At 37.8% G+C, this 17,446-nt stretch overlaps 1 protein-coding gene across 14 annotated transcripts in view; it reads right to left on the bottom strand.

Annotated features, from left to right (window-relative positions):
- Window positions 1-17,446, bottom strand: part of IGSF11 (immunoglobulin superfamily member 11) — a 260,051-nt gene that overhangs the window by 90,573 nt on the left and 152,032 nt on the right. The gene's annotated exons all lie outside the window — the stretch shown is intronic.

Below are 17,446 nucleotides of genomic sequence, written 5' to 3'. Positions count from 1 at the left end.
TCCAAGTACTTACTACCTGTATGAACGAACACAAAGCTCTACCCACGTGACTCTGCAAACTGAAGCACAAGCCAGTTGTGATCAAAAGGTAATGAAACCACTGCTACACTCAATTCACTCAACATTCACTGATTAATTGTGCCGTGTACTATTTTAAGACCTAGTTTGGGGTTGGTGGGGGGTTGGGGAGGGGAGGGCAAGGACTAGGGGACAAAGGAGGAAAAGCCAGACAAAGCAAAACACAAGATAAACAAGATGCAGCCCCAGACTAGTCAGGAAAGCAAATACACATGCAAAGAACTGGAAAATGGATAAAAGTTATAATACAGTGCTACTCAAAATGCAACTTAGTGAAGTCCAAAATTGAGCATAAACATTTAGAAACTGAGTAATTTTAAGTCTGTTGAATCTAATAATTTTGAAATGAGGTTTCTAGTCTCAGTCTTCTTTATACCTCACTTTTCTATTTCATTTTTATTACATTTTACAGAAGTATTGGTACACAGAACAATAAAATGATATATCAGAAGTGCTATATACAATACGATACTGTGTGAGCACAGATGAAGACAAACAGCCTGTTCAGAGAGGCTCCAGAGAGGAGATAACCTTTGAGTACAAAGGATACGCCAGACACAGTGGGACATGAAAGGAATCGGGGGGGTCATAAAAGTAGGCAGTATGTTTAGCACACAGACTCTGAGACAAAGCAGCAAACAGTAAAAGTGCAGAAAGTTAAGCCACCAAGATTCAAAGAATGACTTTACAATTTAGACTTTACCCAAAACACATGGGAACCACTGGCCATTTTTCTAACCAGGAGAAGGATGTGCCTGCATTTTCATTAAAGTCATTCTTTCAGAAGTGAAGTAGGTAGATTTGAAGGGAGAGAAAACCAGGAGGGATAGAGACCAGTTATGAACATACTGGAAAATAATTTAGGTGGGAAGTAAAGAAAACCTGCATCACATCAAGGAAAACTGACAAGAGAGAATGACTTAGAGAAACGTTTAATTTTTTATTTTTTTAAGTAGCAAACAATAAGTCATTTTTATTCAGCAGAATACACTTAGAATGTGTTGACCTGTTGGAATCAGAACTATTTTCAAGGAAAAAAAAAAATAACTTGTCATATCACAGATCATACTCAAATAAGTAAATAATTATCAACTATTACACATAAATTTAGATTAGAATTAAAGTAGGGAAATAAAGGAATTTAGAGCCACATCCCAATTCTTGGTGGGAAGAGTTGTTTTTAATGTGTAGGGGTACAGAGTGTGTGTGTGTGTGTCTGTCTGTCTGTCTGTCTGTGGTGGTAGATGGGGAGGAATCAGTAGAAATGTAATATTGTGTATGTCTGTGTAAAATGATACTGCATCTAAGATAAACGTTTAATAAACAAGAAGAAAACATAAAACTACCTCTAAGAGCATTAATTGTCATTTTGTTATTAGAAAAAGAACAGATTTTCAATCAGTGTCTATCATCTCCACGACACTATTGGGAATCAATGGAAAACAAAGAGGTCTACAATAAAATAAAAAAAAAAAAAACAAAAAAAAACAAAGAGGTCTACAAAAATTATCTACAAGGTCTGGCAAAGATTGAGAATGGAACTGCTTAATACCAACAATGTATGGAGGTAAGCAGAGGAGAAGCTCTGCCAAGCCTTCATCTGTTTGTGGGCTACCTAGAGAGATAATGCAGACAATCTAAACCTTATGAAGGTAAGTGCTTCCTGAAACGTGCCTGGGGCAAGACTGAGTCCCTCAAATGAGAACTGTTGAACCAGCCAGCTCCTCTGGAAGCACCCAGTCTTCAGGGCAAGAGCAGCCCTCCCAAATCCACTGTAAACTCCACAGAGATCCAGAGCTGGGCTTCCTCTTAGAATACAGGTCACAGGCTTATTCAGTGAGTCCCTGAAACTCAGTGACTGTTCAAAGAAAGCAACAGGAGTGGAGAATGCAGAGCAAGTATATATCAAGACAACCCATAAAATGGGAGAAAATATTAGCAATGATACAATTGACAAGGGATTAGTCTTCAAAATTTATAAGCAGCTCATGCAGCTCTACATATATTAAAAAAAAAATCCAAAAAGGGACAGATATCTAAAAATAAGAGACTTCTCCAAAGAAGACATACAGATGTCCAACAGGCACATGAAAAATGGTCAACACTGCTAATTATTAGAGAAATGCAAATCAAAACTACAGTGAGATACCACCTCACAACAGTCAAAATGGCCATCATCAAAAAGTCTACAAACAATAAATGCTGGAGAGGGCGTGGAGAAAAGGGAACCCTCCTACACTGTTGGTGAGAATGCAAATTGGTATAGTCGCTATGGAGTAGAATATGGAGGTTTCTTTAAAAACTAAACACAGAGTTACCATATGATCCAACAATGCCACTTCTGGGCATGGATCCAGAGACAAACATGGTTCAAAAGGATACAGGCACCCCGATGTTTACTGGAGTGCTGTTCACAATAGCCAAGACAGGGAAGCAACCTAAATGTCCATCGACAGATGAATGGATAAAGGAGATGTGGCACATATATACAATGGAATATTACTCAGCCATTAAAAAGAATGAAATAATGCTATTTGCAGCAACAAGGACAGACCTGGAGATTACCATACCAAGTGAATAAGTCGGACAGTACCATTTAATATCACTTTAAAAATTATACAAATGAGCTTATTTACAAAATAGAAACACACAGACTTAGAGAATGAATTTGTGATTACTAGAGGGAAAGGTATAGATTGGGTATTTGGGGTTGACATGTACACACAGGATCTACTGTATAGCACAGGGAATTCTGCACAATATTCTGTAATAATCTAAATGGGAAAAGAATTCAAAATACATGTGTATGTATAACTGAATCACTCTGCTGTGATACAGTAAATATAACATTGCTAATCAACTATGCTCCAATATAAAATAAAATTTTTTAAATATATATTTTGAAAAAAATAAGCCTGTTATAAGATGCAGTCAAAAACAATTCAAATATTATTCTATAATGGATATGTATACCCCCATTTGGTCATAACTAACACACACAGGGAACAGTACTTATCCTAACACTATTGTTGTGAAACAGTCCCAGTATCCACGATATGGTGATCTGATTGTGTTCTAACAGGCCCTCATAATAAGTGCCTGCTACGTTTCAGGGCACATTATTTTTCCAAAGTATATAATAGGCTTAGTTTTATAACAACTTCAACTACCTTCTAGTCATGGGCCAGAACAAAAAAACTCCTTTTCTATCTGAACATCTCTATCTACATGTGAAATTCCACAATTAATCCGCAAATTTAATCTAATTATTCAACAAGTATACAAGATTAAATATAAAAAAGTTTAGTTTACCTAGAGAGTAATAAGCTTTGAATCTAAGATCATCAACAGCCATTTCATTTTATTTTACAGAAATATAATATTGTCCATGTCTGTGTAAAATGACACTGAGTCTAAGACAAATATTCAAGTATACAAAAAGAAAACATAAAACTACCTCTCAGAGCATTAATTGTCATTTTGTTATTAGAAAAAGAACAGATTCTCAATCAGTGCCTATCATCTCCATGACACTATTGGGAATCAACGGAAAACAAAAAGACCTAATTATCCACAAGGTCTGGAAAAGATCGAGAACAGAACTGCCTAATACCAACAGTGTATGGAGGTAAGCAGAGGAGAAGCTCTCCATTCAAAGTCCCCAGGATCCTCGGCAAGGTCCGTACAATGCACCAGCACGGAAAGTGATGAATAAGCTTCATTGAGAATAGTGGCCACGTCATGGCTGGCTGAACATTCAGTCCACAAACAGAAGGCTTCTTGTATTTGCTCGAATCAACCATAGGAAAGTTTCAGCAAAAAAGACTGTTATATTCAAATGGAAATCAGTACTTTCCAGCAAGAATGGACAATTAGCAATTCCTTAAACTGGCACTAAAAGGAAGAACAGGGAATTGCACCAGAATCATCACAAACATATTCCAAAATGTGAAATAAAGACTATAAGGGCTACTCACATTTTGAATAATTTCACATAGCAGACATGAATCGGGTGGTATGGGTCTCCCAGTTGTTGACTTACACTCGGAGACTTCACCCAAATACTGCCCTTTTGTAAATATCTTACTACATACATGTAAGTGTAAACCACAGTCCAAGATTCCAGCACACAGTTAATTTAGATGTACTCCTTAAACATTTGGTGAAAGATTGCAAAGCATGTTTATACAACATCTGGATCTACATTTTAAAAGCTTTTATTCACCAGATTAAAAGATTCTAGCAAATACCTCTTCCAGACAGCAAGACAAATAGTTACTATCCTCACCCCTACCTCCAAGCACTGACGCAATTTTGGTCTACCTGATTTATGGACCCAGCATTGTGAAACGGGGACTATAAAAAGTCACAGGCTGTCAGATAAATTACAAAGATTCCATAGCCACTTTGGGAGTGAGGAAAAAAGTTCAATGGAAAAAGAGAAGTTTAAGAAATTGCACCAGAGTTGAGCAATGATTTCTTAGATAGGTACCAAAAGCACAGGCGAAAAAGGGAAGAACTGAGACATTAAACTTGGTCAAAATTTAAAATGCTTGTGCTTCACACCACCAATAAAGTGAAAAGGCAATCAACAGAGTGAGAAAAGATATTTATAAATCACATGTCTGATAAGGGACTTGCATCCAACATCTAAAAAGAAATGTTAAAATTTAATAATAAAAAGACAAAAAATAATTAAAAGAACTGACAAAGGGTTTGAATAAAACATTTCTTCAAAGAAAACATACAAATGGCCAACGAGCACATGAAAATATGCTTAGCGTTATTAGGAAAGTGCAAAACCACAATAAGATACCACTTCAAACCTACCAGAACAGCTATAATACAGGGAGCTCAGCTCAGTGCTCTGTGACAGTCCTAGAGGGCTGGGATGGTGGCGGGGAGGGAGGCTCAAGAGGGAGAGGATATATGTATAATTAGGGCTGATTTACGTTGCTGTATGGCAGAAACAAACACAACACTGCAAAACAATTATTCTCTAATTTTAAAAAAATGTCATGTTCCTGAAAAAAAAAGATAGTAACAAGTATTGGTGAAGAGGGGGAGAAACTGACAGCCTGCTGGGGAGAATGTAAAACGGTGCAGCCACTTCGGAACAGCCACTCTGGAAAATAGTTTGGCAGTTAAACAGAGGGTTGCCTCAAGATCCAGACATTTTACTGGATATATATCCAAGAAAAATGAAAACATATGTCTACATAAAACCTGTATGTCAACGTTCATAGCAGTATTTATAAAAGCCAAAAAGTGGAAACAATCCAAATGTCCACCAACTGATGAATGGATACACAGAAGTTAGTATATCCACACATGTAATATTATTCAGCACTAAACAAATGGAATGAAGTACTGATACATGCTAAAATATGAACGAACCTCAAAAACACTATGCTAAGTGAAAGAAGGCATTCATAAAAGACCACATATTGTAGGATTCTACTGACATGAAATGTCCAGACAGGTAAGTCTATGGAGACGGAAAATAGGCTAGAGGCTGCCCAGTACTAGGAAGGGGTGGGAGAGGGTGGAGAGTGACTGCTAATGGGCATAACTTTTCTTTCCGGCAGGCTGAAAACATTCTAAAATTACACTATGGTGATGGATGCACAAATCTGTATACTGAAAAGCACTGTCTAAATGGGTAGATGTTATGGTATGTAAAGTATATTGCAATGAAGCTTTTTTTTAATGTGCCAAACTGAAAATCTTTATGCACTCCTAAAAGCCACCCCACAAGCTACTTGATATCAGGTGGGGTCTGGCACAATCAAAGTAGAACAATTGTCACACCAACCAACATGTGTTCACATCCCAAGTATTTGTCTAGAATAGGGCTGGCTCTGGGGGCACCAAAGAACCCAATATTTACATTCCAAACACCTTGAATGTCTAAGAATTAACAAAACCTAGCAGCTCCTGCTGCCAATTTTGGCTGCATTTACATCAACAAACACTGACGGAAGTCCACCACAGGCCAAGGACTGTGTTTACAATACATAGACAAAGGATACCGTGGCCCAATGCCCAAGGGGTTTATAGCCTGTTAGTCTAAGATAGCCATGTATGCACATGTTCAGGTCCAACGCCTGGGGTGCAAACTAGTATAAGTATGGGGGCAGAGAAATGGTACAGAGAAGGGAGGAGTTAATTATGTCCAGAGATGACTCATAACTGTTTCATAGGAATGACAACATCTTAGAAGGGTCTCAAAGGACTGGTCAAAGGCAGTGGTGTGGGAAAGCGGGTGGAAGAAGGGAAGCAAACCAGAACCAAGCCAAAGAGGCTCAGGGGACTGAAAGAAACTGGGAACAGAACCGGTGAGAATGTTCGAAGATGAACCACAAAAGGTCTTACAGACATGCTATAAATTTTAAACCTTACCCTACAGGTTGTCAGGCATTGAAAAGTTTTCAGCAGTAAATGAGATGATCAGATTCATTTTAGAAATATCATTCAAGTAACTGTCTGTAGGATGAAAAGTCAACAGGCGAAGAGGTTTTCCAGTTTTGACTGACCTATGTTATTAATTTAAATGTACTTTCAAATGAAATTTTACACAGAAACTCAAGATGTTAAAAAAGCAAAGCTCTTCTGGTTGAAACAGTGGTAGAAGGGCCTAGACATTGCCCCTCAATCCCCACCCCCCGGCTCCCAGCACAGAAGAATCCTTTGTGATCTGGCAGAAGAAGGTATGGAGAACTCTGGACTGAAGAGAGGATCACAGGAAACTGGAGATTATTAGGAAGCTAGTGAAACAGTCCAGGGGAAAATGGCCAATGCTTAAAATCAGCACTAGTAATGGCAAAAGGGCAGAAAAGAGTCCAGAAAGCTCTCAAGAGGTATAGAACTGACAAGACTTCTACTGAATGTAGAGAGTGAGGAAAATGAAAGAATTATGGACAACTTCTGGACTTCGCCTGTATGAAGAGGATTAATGTCATTGATAAGAGGAAATGTACAAGAGACAGTTGACTTTCCTAAAGATATCTCAAGTCTAATAATTCTCAAAATTGAACTCTTGCCCCCACCTAACCTGTTGTCCAGTGTGGGGTTTCCTGTCTCAGCATATGGCACCAGGCCGATGTTAGTGCTTGAGTCAGAAACCTGGGAATCACCTTTGATCGGATCACCAGAGCACCCCCTCCCCCAATTCCCACATTCAGTCCATCACCAAGTGCCACTGATTTTAATTCCAAACTTTGTTTCATTTATCCACCATTTCTATCACCACTGTTGCCACTCTGGTTCATGCCATCATCATCTCACTCCTTGATTTCTCCAATCATAGCCTGCTCACCACTATCCTTGACTCACTCTGATCCAGTCTACATACAAGGATAATCTTTTTGAAGTGTAAAGCCTTCCATAAATCTCCCCTTGCACTCAATGTCCAAGACAGAATGTGTCTTTATTCATCTTAAGGTACTCAGTGCCTACTACCCTGAAAGAATGAGAGAAAGACTATCAGGTCGGGGGCAAGATGACAAGTTACACACCGGCTGGGTTTGAGGTGCCTATGGGACATCTAAGCAGAGTTCCCCTCCTGGGTCTGGATCCCAGTGACATTTGGCTTCACTATTTCAGAACTAACAGAAGTAGAGTTGTCTATGGTAAACAGGACTAAGACTATTTTAGATAATCATGAACTAAGTTAATAAAGCTTGAAGCAAGCTCAGCTTCTTAGAAAAGATTAAAGTGTCTCTCTAATCTGAAATTCTGCAGCTCCAGGTCAGGTCTAGGTTAGCATTTCAAGGACAAGAAAAACCACTAAGATAGCACTGGAGTTGTGGTGGGATCTTTACAAGGAGTGATTTGGTGGCAAAGCCTATGATTTGGGCACTTCCTTCAAACTGTTTTTGCAATAACTCTGTTATCCTATGTCCTCACCAATTTCCAAATGCCTTTTCAATGAGTTAATCATAAATCATTCCTGGCTCTCAGATAGTACATCTGGGGCACTGCCTGGAAGTTCATATTCTGACAACTACTCCAGGCAATTTCTCAGTCTGAGGATGTGACTAAGTTAACAGTTTAGGGAACAAATACAAGAGCTACCTCCCTTCCTCTCCCCTACTATCCCTAGAGAGCTGACTTAGAATGTGGCTGCTACAGGATATTTAGACAATAATAATTGAATTATGACTTACGTGGTCTTCCTATGGTACTGTGCAAAGCATTTAACATTAGGTATTGTACATGATAAATAAACATGAAAAGCTTCCAGAGAGTTTAAGTGACAATTACTGTTCCAAATGCAGGTGAGGAGACACTGATCACAACTTCCAAATCCTTTTTCTTCTTTAACTTTTCCCAGTTTCAGTGTTTCTTAACTACTGTATACAAACCCTTCACGTTCAATGAGACAGTATTCAGTTTTTAAGTCAATAATAAAATAGGTATCCAAATATCTAAACTTTTCAAACAGAACTTCCGAGAACCTCTTTCTACACATTCAGGGAGCACAGATGGCTATAATGTAAGAGGGGTTCAGCTTAAGACCTACTGTTCAGTTGACTGACTGTTCAGGGGACCACAGACTGGTGACTTTGACAGTACAAAGGTTTTAAACTGATTTATGTTTAGTCATATATCGTTTATTGATATCTATTAAGAACCACTGGTTAACTGCAAAAAACATAAGAATTATTGAAATATGTCAATAAAAACACAAACATTAAATCCTGCAACTTCAACTCAAGACAATTTCTACCAGCTCTATATATTGCATTATTTGGTCAAGTTTCTCAGACCTTGCAAAATGTCTCCAATACTTCAAAATCCACTGGGGAAAACAGGGAAGACACAGAAAATATAACATCAAAAGTGACTCTCCATCAACAGAGAGTAAAGACAGCCACCACAATGTGTTATCTGCCCAAAGAGTACTTACACATAGCTTGAAATATTTGTAAGCTTGAAATATTTATTATCTATTACTGTATTCAAAATGAAAGCCTCAAAATAATTTTTAAAAAATAAGACAAAATACTAGATGGGGTGACAAAGTAGATTTTTATTTATTTTCGATGCCTCAGTACAACCCTGTATTTCAATCTGCACTTTCTGTTCATGTCCCAAAGCATGTAATCTTAAAATTTGACAAATGGTGCTTTATTTAATGTGATTAATTCAGCAACCTTGTTACACATGGAAAATAATGTGTGTGTATGTGTATATATATATAAATTTATTCATCTTAGCATTTTTCTTCTAACAGTAAAAGATTAGAAACCACCTAAGTATTCATCAACAGGGAAGACAAGTTATGGTACACCAACACAATGAACCATTATGCAAACTAAAAAAAATGAAAAAACATACAGGTAATGTGCTACTACTTATGCAGGAAAAAAAGGAGGGGGGCTGTACATATACCTGTATATGCTTTAAGTAACTCTAAAAAAAAGACAGCTAACAATACACAGGTTGCCCTGTGGAGGAGACATGCTGGAGGACTGGAGTCAAGGAAAACTTTTCAATGAATCATTCATTTATTTTTATTTTTATTCTTTTATTTATTTAGGGCTTCCCTCATAGCTCAGTCAGTAAAGAATCTGCCTGCAATGCAGGAAACCCAGGTTTGATTCCTGGATCTGGAAGATCCCATGGAGAAGGAAATGGCAACCCACTCCAGTATTCCTGCCTGGAGAATCCCATGGACAGAGGAGTCTGGCAAGCTACTGTCCATGAGGTCTCGAGAGTCAGACATGACAGCGACTACACCACCACGATTCTTTTATTTATTTTTTTCAAATTTAAGCTATGTGAACACATAACCTTATTCCAAGAAAGAAATGTTTAGTAACATTTTTTAAAAAGTAAGCCATTTCTAAGATTATTTTAAAAGAAATAAGCACTTTCAAAAACGTGGTACTCAATAATCACAGTGATAAAACTATTTTGTAAAGGAACTATCACAATCACATCTGTAATCTTAAAACTGCTCAATGCACGCCTGTTTGAATCACATGGAATACAGCAATCTTAAAGAATTAATTTTGTCTCAGATCCTTTCTATGTCCCACCAATGACTAAAACAGCAGCTACAATGGGTTCCTTCATTTCATTACAATGGGTTTCCTTCAGGGCTACAAGGAAAAGGCAGTAGAAACATGGCTCTTGAAAAATTCTCATTAGAAATGATTAAGCAGAATGTTATGAAAATATTTAATTTTTCTAATCATACTGCATATCACTTGTTAAGTAAAAAAGTCAAAATGTCTCTTCATGGATAATGCTAAATCAAAACATAAACTTTACAAAAATACTACTTAATAACAGAGTGTTCATTTAAGATCACTTTTATTTTAACCATATTAGCTTGTACTGGCCCAAAATTACTGAATGCTTTGTAAAAATTAATTCATAGGAGGTTCTTAAGAAACAGGGTCTCAGGTTTAAAAAAAAAAAAAAGGTGAGAAACACAGCAAGGTGCGTGCACTACCAGTGACCAACTGACACCCAGAGTTGTTGGGGAACAAAAATCACAGATCTAAAAATATAAGACAAAACCAACAAAAAAAGTCTGTTTGAAAGGTTGCTTTTTGATTCACTATACAACTTCAGGTGGATATTCCCATTATTCATCTCTCACTGAGTTTACAGCAGACAGTCTTTAACAGCTCTTCCCAAAGATTCATCTTTCTTAATTCCTTTCTCATCCTACTCTTTCCAACTCCTGGCAAACACTTCACTTTTCACCTTTTCTAGAAGAAATTCAAGATGTTCTCTCTACCACACTGTGGTGTCCATCTTTTCAGCTTTTGCCCTTCTCTCCTATCCCACAGGAGGTAGGGTAACTCCTTCCTTGACTTAGAGCGTGTCTCAACCTCCACCAAGATCTTGTTTGTTTCACCAGCCATCCACTTCACATTTCAGGTGCACCCTTTTTTAGGCTCTCTCCTTCACGGCTTCAAGAAAGCAAAAATCTTTGTTTTGTTGAAAAGTATCTTTTGACCTTGCTGACTCCTCTAACTCCTCTAACTACCGTCATATTTCTCTCCTTTTTCTGGTCAAGCTGCCCAAATATGTAATTCACATCCATTACCTCCTCCTTTCTCTTTCAGGATGCTTCAGTTTTAAACCTTCTACTAAAATAGCCTTATCAAAGTTCCCTGCTGTGCTGTGCTAAGTCGCTTCAGTCCTATCTGACCCTTTGTGACCCTATGGACTGTAGCCTGCCAGGCTAGTTTGTCCATGGGATTCTGCAGGCAAGAATACTGGAGTGGGTTGCCATGCCCTCCTCAAAGTTCCCTAATGTCCTCCTAATCAGTGAGTCAACACTGACAGAGACTTTCAAGCTTATCTTCTCCATTTAGCTCATTATATGGATAAGGAAGCTGACACTCATGAGCGATTAATTTGACCAATGTCATACAGTGAATCACCGTGGGCTGGAATCTTGACAGTCTTCCATCAAGAAGAATATACATTTCTTGGTTTTAAAAAAATAACTAAAGCAAGATGACCCCTACTCAAGATTACTTATTTCATGTATCTCCAAGAAAAAAAAAAGAAAGAGCAACATTTATAATCTGCAATAAAGGCCAAAACAAATAAAGAAACAGATAGTTCAAAGTTTGTTACAGTTAGCTTTGGAATGTGGCCTTGAACTCAATCAATTCCTGAACATCTAAAGCAAAAAATAAAGTTTCACTGTGAAATCTTTTCAGGAAAGTCAACCTTTCTCCTACTTTTCTCTATTTCTCTCTCTGCCACGCATTTGTCTGCAATTCACAGTCTAAATCTGAGTGCTGAAAGATCCTGAATAGAAACTGAAATCAGAGTAGAAGAGAAAGAGAAGAAAAGAATCAAAGAGTTTCCAGGATGAGGAAGCTGTGCTGAATGTTAATTGTGCATATCGTCCCCTAATAGACCTCTTTCAGATATTGTTGGTCATTCTAACTAAGTCTCTGAAGTTTTCTTGAATTAGGGCTTAGCCTCCTTTACAAATAAACACGCCCATGAGCCCGAAGAGTATACATTCCTTAATCTACTTGTACTGTGCTCAGTCTCTCAGACTGTAAATTCTACAGGCCAACCAACAGTGTTAGAGTAAGATATTTGAAATTCTTCTACCAAAGCTTTCTCCCCATCTAGCACCTTCTTCCATAACACACCCTTTGAAACATCCACAACACCAACAAAATAAAAGCTAACATTAATAATAATTTAGGAGTTTGAACAGAGAATCGATAGGAATTAACAGATAAAAAGATTACTTTGTTTACACTCAGCCTTTCCAGGTTAATTCCATTCCCACAGAATTGGGAGTTCATGGACTTCCTCGCTCCACTTCCTACTGTTTTGTCACACTATTTTCAGCTAATATACAAAGTGAGGAAGGCTAGGTTCTATAAAAGACCTAACATCTACCTTAAAATATATAATACCTAGATTTCAAATGAAACAGACAATTTAAAAAGATAACTCAAATGAAAAAGACAATTTAAAAAGATAATGTTTTACTGGCTAGGAAACATAAGATACTACTTTGATATGATTTTTAATATTAATCTAATAAAATTAATCAGAAAAATGAAGAGAGAAGAATGAGCAAACAAGGGGAAAGAAAAGATGGAGGCTTGAGGGATAAAGGGAAAGCAGAGGAAGTTAGGAAGGGAAGAGTCATCCCAGAGGCTGCCCTCAGGGGCTCTGCATGTCGTCAGCCAGTCTCCCTTCCTCAGACTCCAATTTCAGAGCCAAATGGACTTAGAGCCAGGGGACATCCACGCACAGAGTATATCCAAGTACAGGGCTTCCTCTGGCAAAGCGGTATGCGTGAGGTCATGGAGATTCACCCGGGATTCCCAGCAGCCCTGATTAAAAGGAATAAAGATGATGAACAGAGCAAGAAAGGGATAGGCAAGAAAGATGGGAGCAAACACCAAGATGCTTCTCTTAATATCTCAATACTCAAGAAGGGTAGCCAAGAACAGGCCATATGGTCACCTTTAGAAAATATAATTTTGAACTCAAGGAATGATACTAGCTAAAAATGAACTAAGAAGTGATTCAACCCAACCTTCCTACTTAAAAGGTTATTGAGATAAAGGTACTTGGGGAAAAAAAGAATCATTGTGAGGCCTATTTCCAGTTTGGAAGAGTAAACCTCTATAAATTAATCCTCCCACAAATAGCAACTAAAACTCTGGACAACATATGAGAAAACAACTACCTGAGGGCTCTGGCAAGTGAACAAAAGAAAACGTGTCTGGAAGGGAAGTCTAACCTTGGAAGAAGCGATGGTGTGATGTGAGTTTCAAGTCTGCAACTTTGCCGTGAAAGCAGCCACAGTGGTGGTGGAGGAGCTGAACCGCTAAACTCTCACTTTAAGAAACCCATCCCTCTTACTGAACCAGGGAAAGAAGTTCAGGGAAACCAGAGCGATCAGACAGTGAGGGAAAACCCTGATAAGAAGAGAGCTAGACAAGCAGACCATGAAACTCTTAACAAAAACTGCCCTCGTCTCTGACAGACTTCTGAAGCATATCTGTGTGGGACCCAACCAAAATTAGTGTAAACTATGAAATGAGCTGCCACTCATCATAGCCACAACATGTGGAGGTTAAAAATCCCACTGAAAAATTCACCATCTTTCTGGCAGAAGAAATCACAGCCCAAAGCAACAAAGAAAAACAGAGAGTGAGGGAGAAACCCTGCAGAGGATAGAGGAAGACACTCCAAAGTTTTGTACAGGTACTGTACAAGTCTGTGGCTGACACCCAAACCACGTATGTACAAGGCAAAGCTAAGACAGCCTAAAATGAGACCGGTGGCATTGTCATCACCACAGGGATAGCAGAGCTTGCAATTTGAGTCTAACCAACTTAAATATCTGCTTACAATAGAAAAAAAAAATCAATAAACTTCAGAGCAGGATAAGAGAAACAGTCTCCATAATGTAACATTCACAATGTCAAAAATATACTCTAAAATTACCCACATATAAAAAGTTAAGAAAATTTGATCCATTCTCAAAAAAATAACTGACAGATACTAATCTCAAAATGAAGCAGACAAGGATTTTAAATTAGCTTTAATAAGAATGTTCAACAAAAACAATGAATGTATACTGGAAATGAATGAAAATAAAGGAAATCTTGGCAAATAAACATTTTAAGAACAAAATTAAAATTTTAGAACTTGGAAAATATCTGAAATTTTAAAACTCAGAGAAGGAAGAAATGAAGAACCCCAGGGTTAGTACGAGGAAAGAAATCTTAAAAATTAGGGCAGAAATAAATGCAAAAGAAACAAAAGCGACCATAGCAAAAATCAACAAAGCTAAAACCTGGTTCTTTGAGAAGATAAATAAAATTGACAAACCGTTAGCCAGACTCATCAAGAAAGAAAGGGAGAAGAATCAAATCAACAAAATTAGAAATGAAAATGGAGAGATCACAACAGACAACACAGAAGTACAAAGGATCATAAGAGACTACTATCAGCAACTATATGCCAATAAAATGGACAACTTGGAAGAAGTGGACAAATTCTTAGAAAAGTATAACTTTCCAAAACTGAACCAGGAAGAAATAGAAAATCTTAACAGACCCATCACAAGCACAGATCGAAACTGTAATCGGAAATCTTCCAGCAAACAAAAGCCCAGGACCAGATGGCTTCACAGCTGAATTCTACAAAACACTGAGAGAAGAGCTAACACCTATCTTACTCAAACTCTCCCAGAAATTTGCAGAAGAAGGTAAACTTCAAAACTCATTCCATGAGGCCACCGTCACCCTAATACCAAAACCAGACAAAGATGCCACAAAAAAAGAAAACTACAGGCCAATATCACTGATGAACATAGATGCAAAAATCCCTAACAAAATACTAGCAAACAGAATCCAACAACATATTAAAAAGATCAGACATCATGACCAAGTGGGCTTTATCCCAGGAATGCAAGGATTCTTTAATATCTGCAAATCAATCAATGTAATACACCACATTAACAAATTGAAAGATAAAAACCATATGATTATCTCAATAAATGCAGAGAAAGCCTTTGACAAAATTCAACACCCATTATGATAAAAAACTCTCAAGAAAGCAGGAATAGAAGGAACATACCTCAACATAATAAAAGCTATATATGACAAACCCACAGCAAACATCATCCTCAGTGGTGAAAAACTGAAAGCATTTCCCCTAAAGTCAGGAACAAGGCAAGGGTGCCCACTCTCACCACTACTATTCAACATAGCTTTGGAAGTTTTGGCCACAGCAATCAGAGCAGAAAAAGAAGTAAAAGGAATCCAGATTGGAAAAGAAGAAGTGAACTCTCACTGTTTGCAGATGACATGATCCTCTACATAGAAAACCCTAAAGACTCCACCAGAAAATTACTAGAGCTAATCAGTGAATATAGTAAAGCTGCAGGATATAAAATCAACACACAGAAATCCCTTGCATTCCTATACACTAACAATGAGAAAACAGAAAGAGAAATTAAGGAAACAATTCCATTCACCATTGCAATGAAAAGAATAAAATACTTAGGAATATATCTGCCTAAAGAAACAAAGGACCTATATATAGAAAACTATAAAACACTGATGAAAGAAATCAAGGAGGACACAAATAGATGGAGAAATATACCAAGTTCATGGATTGGAAGAATCAATATAGTGAAAATGAGTATACTACCTAAAGCAATCTATAGATTCAATGCAATCCCTATCAAGCTACCAACGGTACTTTTCACAGAACTAGAACAAATAATTTCACAATTTGTATGGAAATACAAAAAACCTCAAACACCCAAAGCAATCTTGAGAGAGAAGAATCGAACTAGAGGAATCAACCTGCCTGACTTCAGGCTCTACTACAAAGCCACAGTCATCAAGGCAGTACGGTACTGGTACAAAGACAGAAATATAGATCAATGGAACAAAATAGAAAGCCCAGAGATAAATCCATGTACCTATGGACACCTTATCTTCGACAAAGGAGGCAAGAATATACAATGAAGAAAAGACAATCTCTTTAACAAGTGGTGCTGGGAAAACTGGTCAACCACTTGTAAAAGAATGAAACTAGAGCACTTTCTAACACCATACACAAAAATAAACTCAAAATGAATTAAAGATCTAAATGTAAGACCAGAAACTATAAAACTCCTAGAGGAAAACATAGGCAAAACACTCTCCAACATAATTCACAGCAGGATCCTCTATGACCCACCTCCCAGAATATTGGAAATAAAAGCAAAAATAAACAAATGGGACTTAATTAACCTTAAAAGCTTTTGCACAACAAAGGAAACTGTAAGCAAGGTGAAAAGACAGCCTTCAGAATGAGAGAAAATAATAGCAAATGAAGCAACGGACAAAGAAATAATCTCAAAAATATACAGGCAACTCATGCAGCTCAATTCCAGAAAAATAAACGACCCACTCAAAAAATGGGCCAAAGAACTAAATAGACATTTCTCCAAAGAAGACATACAGATGGCTAACAAACACATGAAAAGATGCTCAACATCACTCATTATCAGAGAAATGCAAATCAAAACCACAATGAGGTACCATTTCACGCCAGTCAGAATGGCTGCTATCCAGAAGTCTACAAGCAATAAATGCTGGAGAGGGTGTGGAGAAAAGGGAACCCTCTTACTCTGTCGGTGGGAATGCAAACTAGTACAGCCACCATGCTGAACAGTGTGGAGATTCCTTAAAAAACTGGAAATAGAACTGCCATATGACCCAGCAATCCCACTGCTGGGCATACACACCAAGGAAACCAGAATTGAAAGAGACACGTGTACCCCAATGTCCATCGCAGCACTGTTTACAATAGCTGGACATGGAGGCAACCTAGATGTCTATCAGCAGATGAATGGATAAGAAAGCAGTGGTACATATACACAGTGGAGTATTACTCAGCCATTAAAAAGAATACATTTGAATCAGTTGTAATAAGGTGGATGAAACTGGAGCCTATTATACAGAGTGAAGTAAGCCAGAAAGAAAAACACCAATACAGTATACTAACACATATATATGGAATTTAGAAAGATGGTAACGATAACCCTATATGTGAGACAGAAAAAAAGACACATTGTATAGAACAGTCTTTTGGACTCTATGGAGAGGGCGAGGGTGGGATGAACTGAGAGAATAGCATTGAAACATGTATATTACCATATGTGAAACAGATCGCCAGTCCAGGTTTGATACATGAGACAGGTACTCAGGGTTGGAGCATTGTGATGACCCAGAGGGACAGGATGGGGAGGGAAGTGGGAAAGGGGTTCAGGATGGCGAACACAGGTAAACCCATGGCTGATTCATATCAATGTATGCCAAAACCACTACAATATTGTAATGTAGCCTCCAAC

The sequence above is a fragment of the Bos grunniens genome, chromosome 1 (assembly GCF_055505025.1).
Source record: "Bos grunniens cultivar Pamir isolate PY7600 chromosome 1, Bosgru_T2T1.0, whole genome shotgun sequence".
In the NCBI taxonomy this organism is placed as follows: Eukaryota; Metazoa; Chordata; class Mammalia; order Artiodactyla; family Bovidae; genus Bos; species Bos grunniens.
Note: the sequence above shows the minus strand (reverse complement) of the source record. Positions and strands in the feature narration are given on the sequence as shown.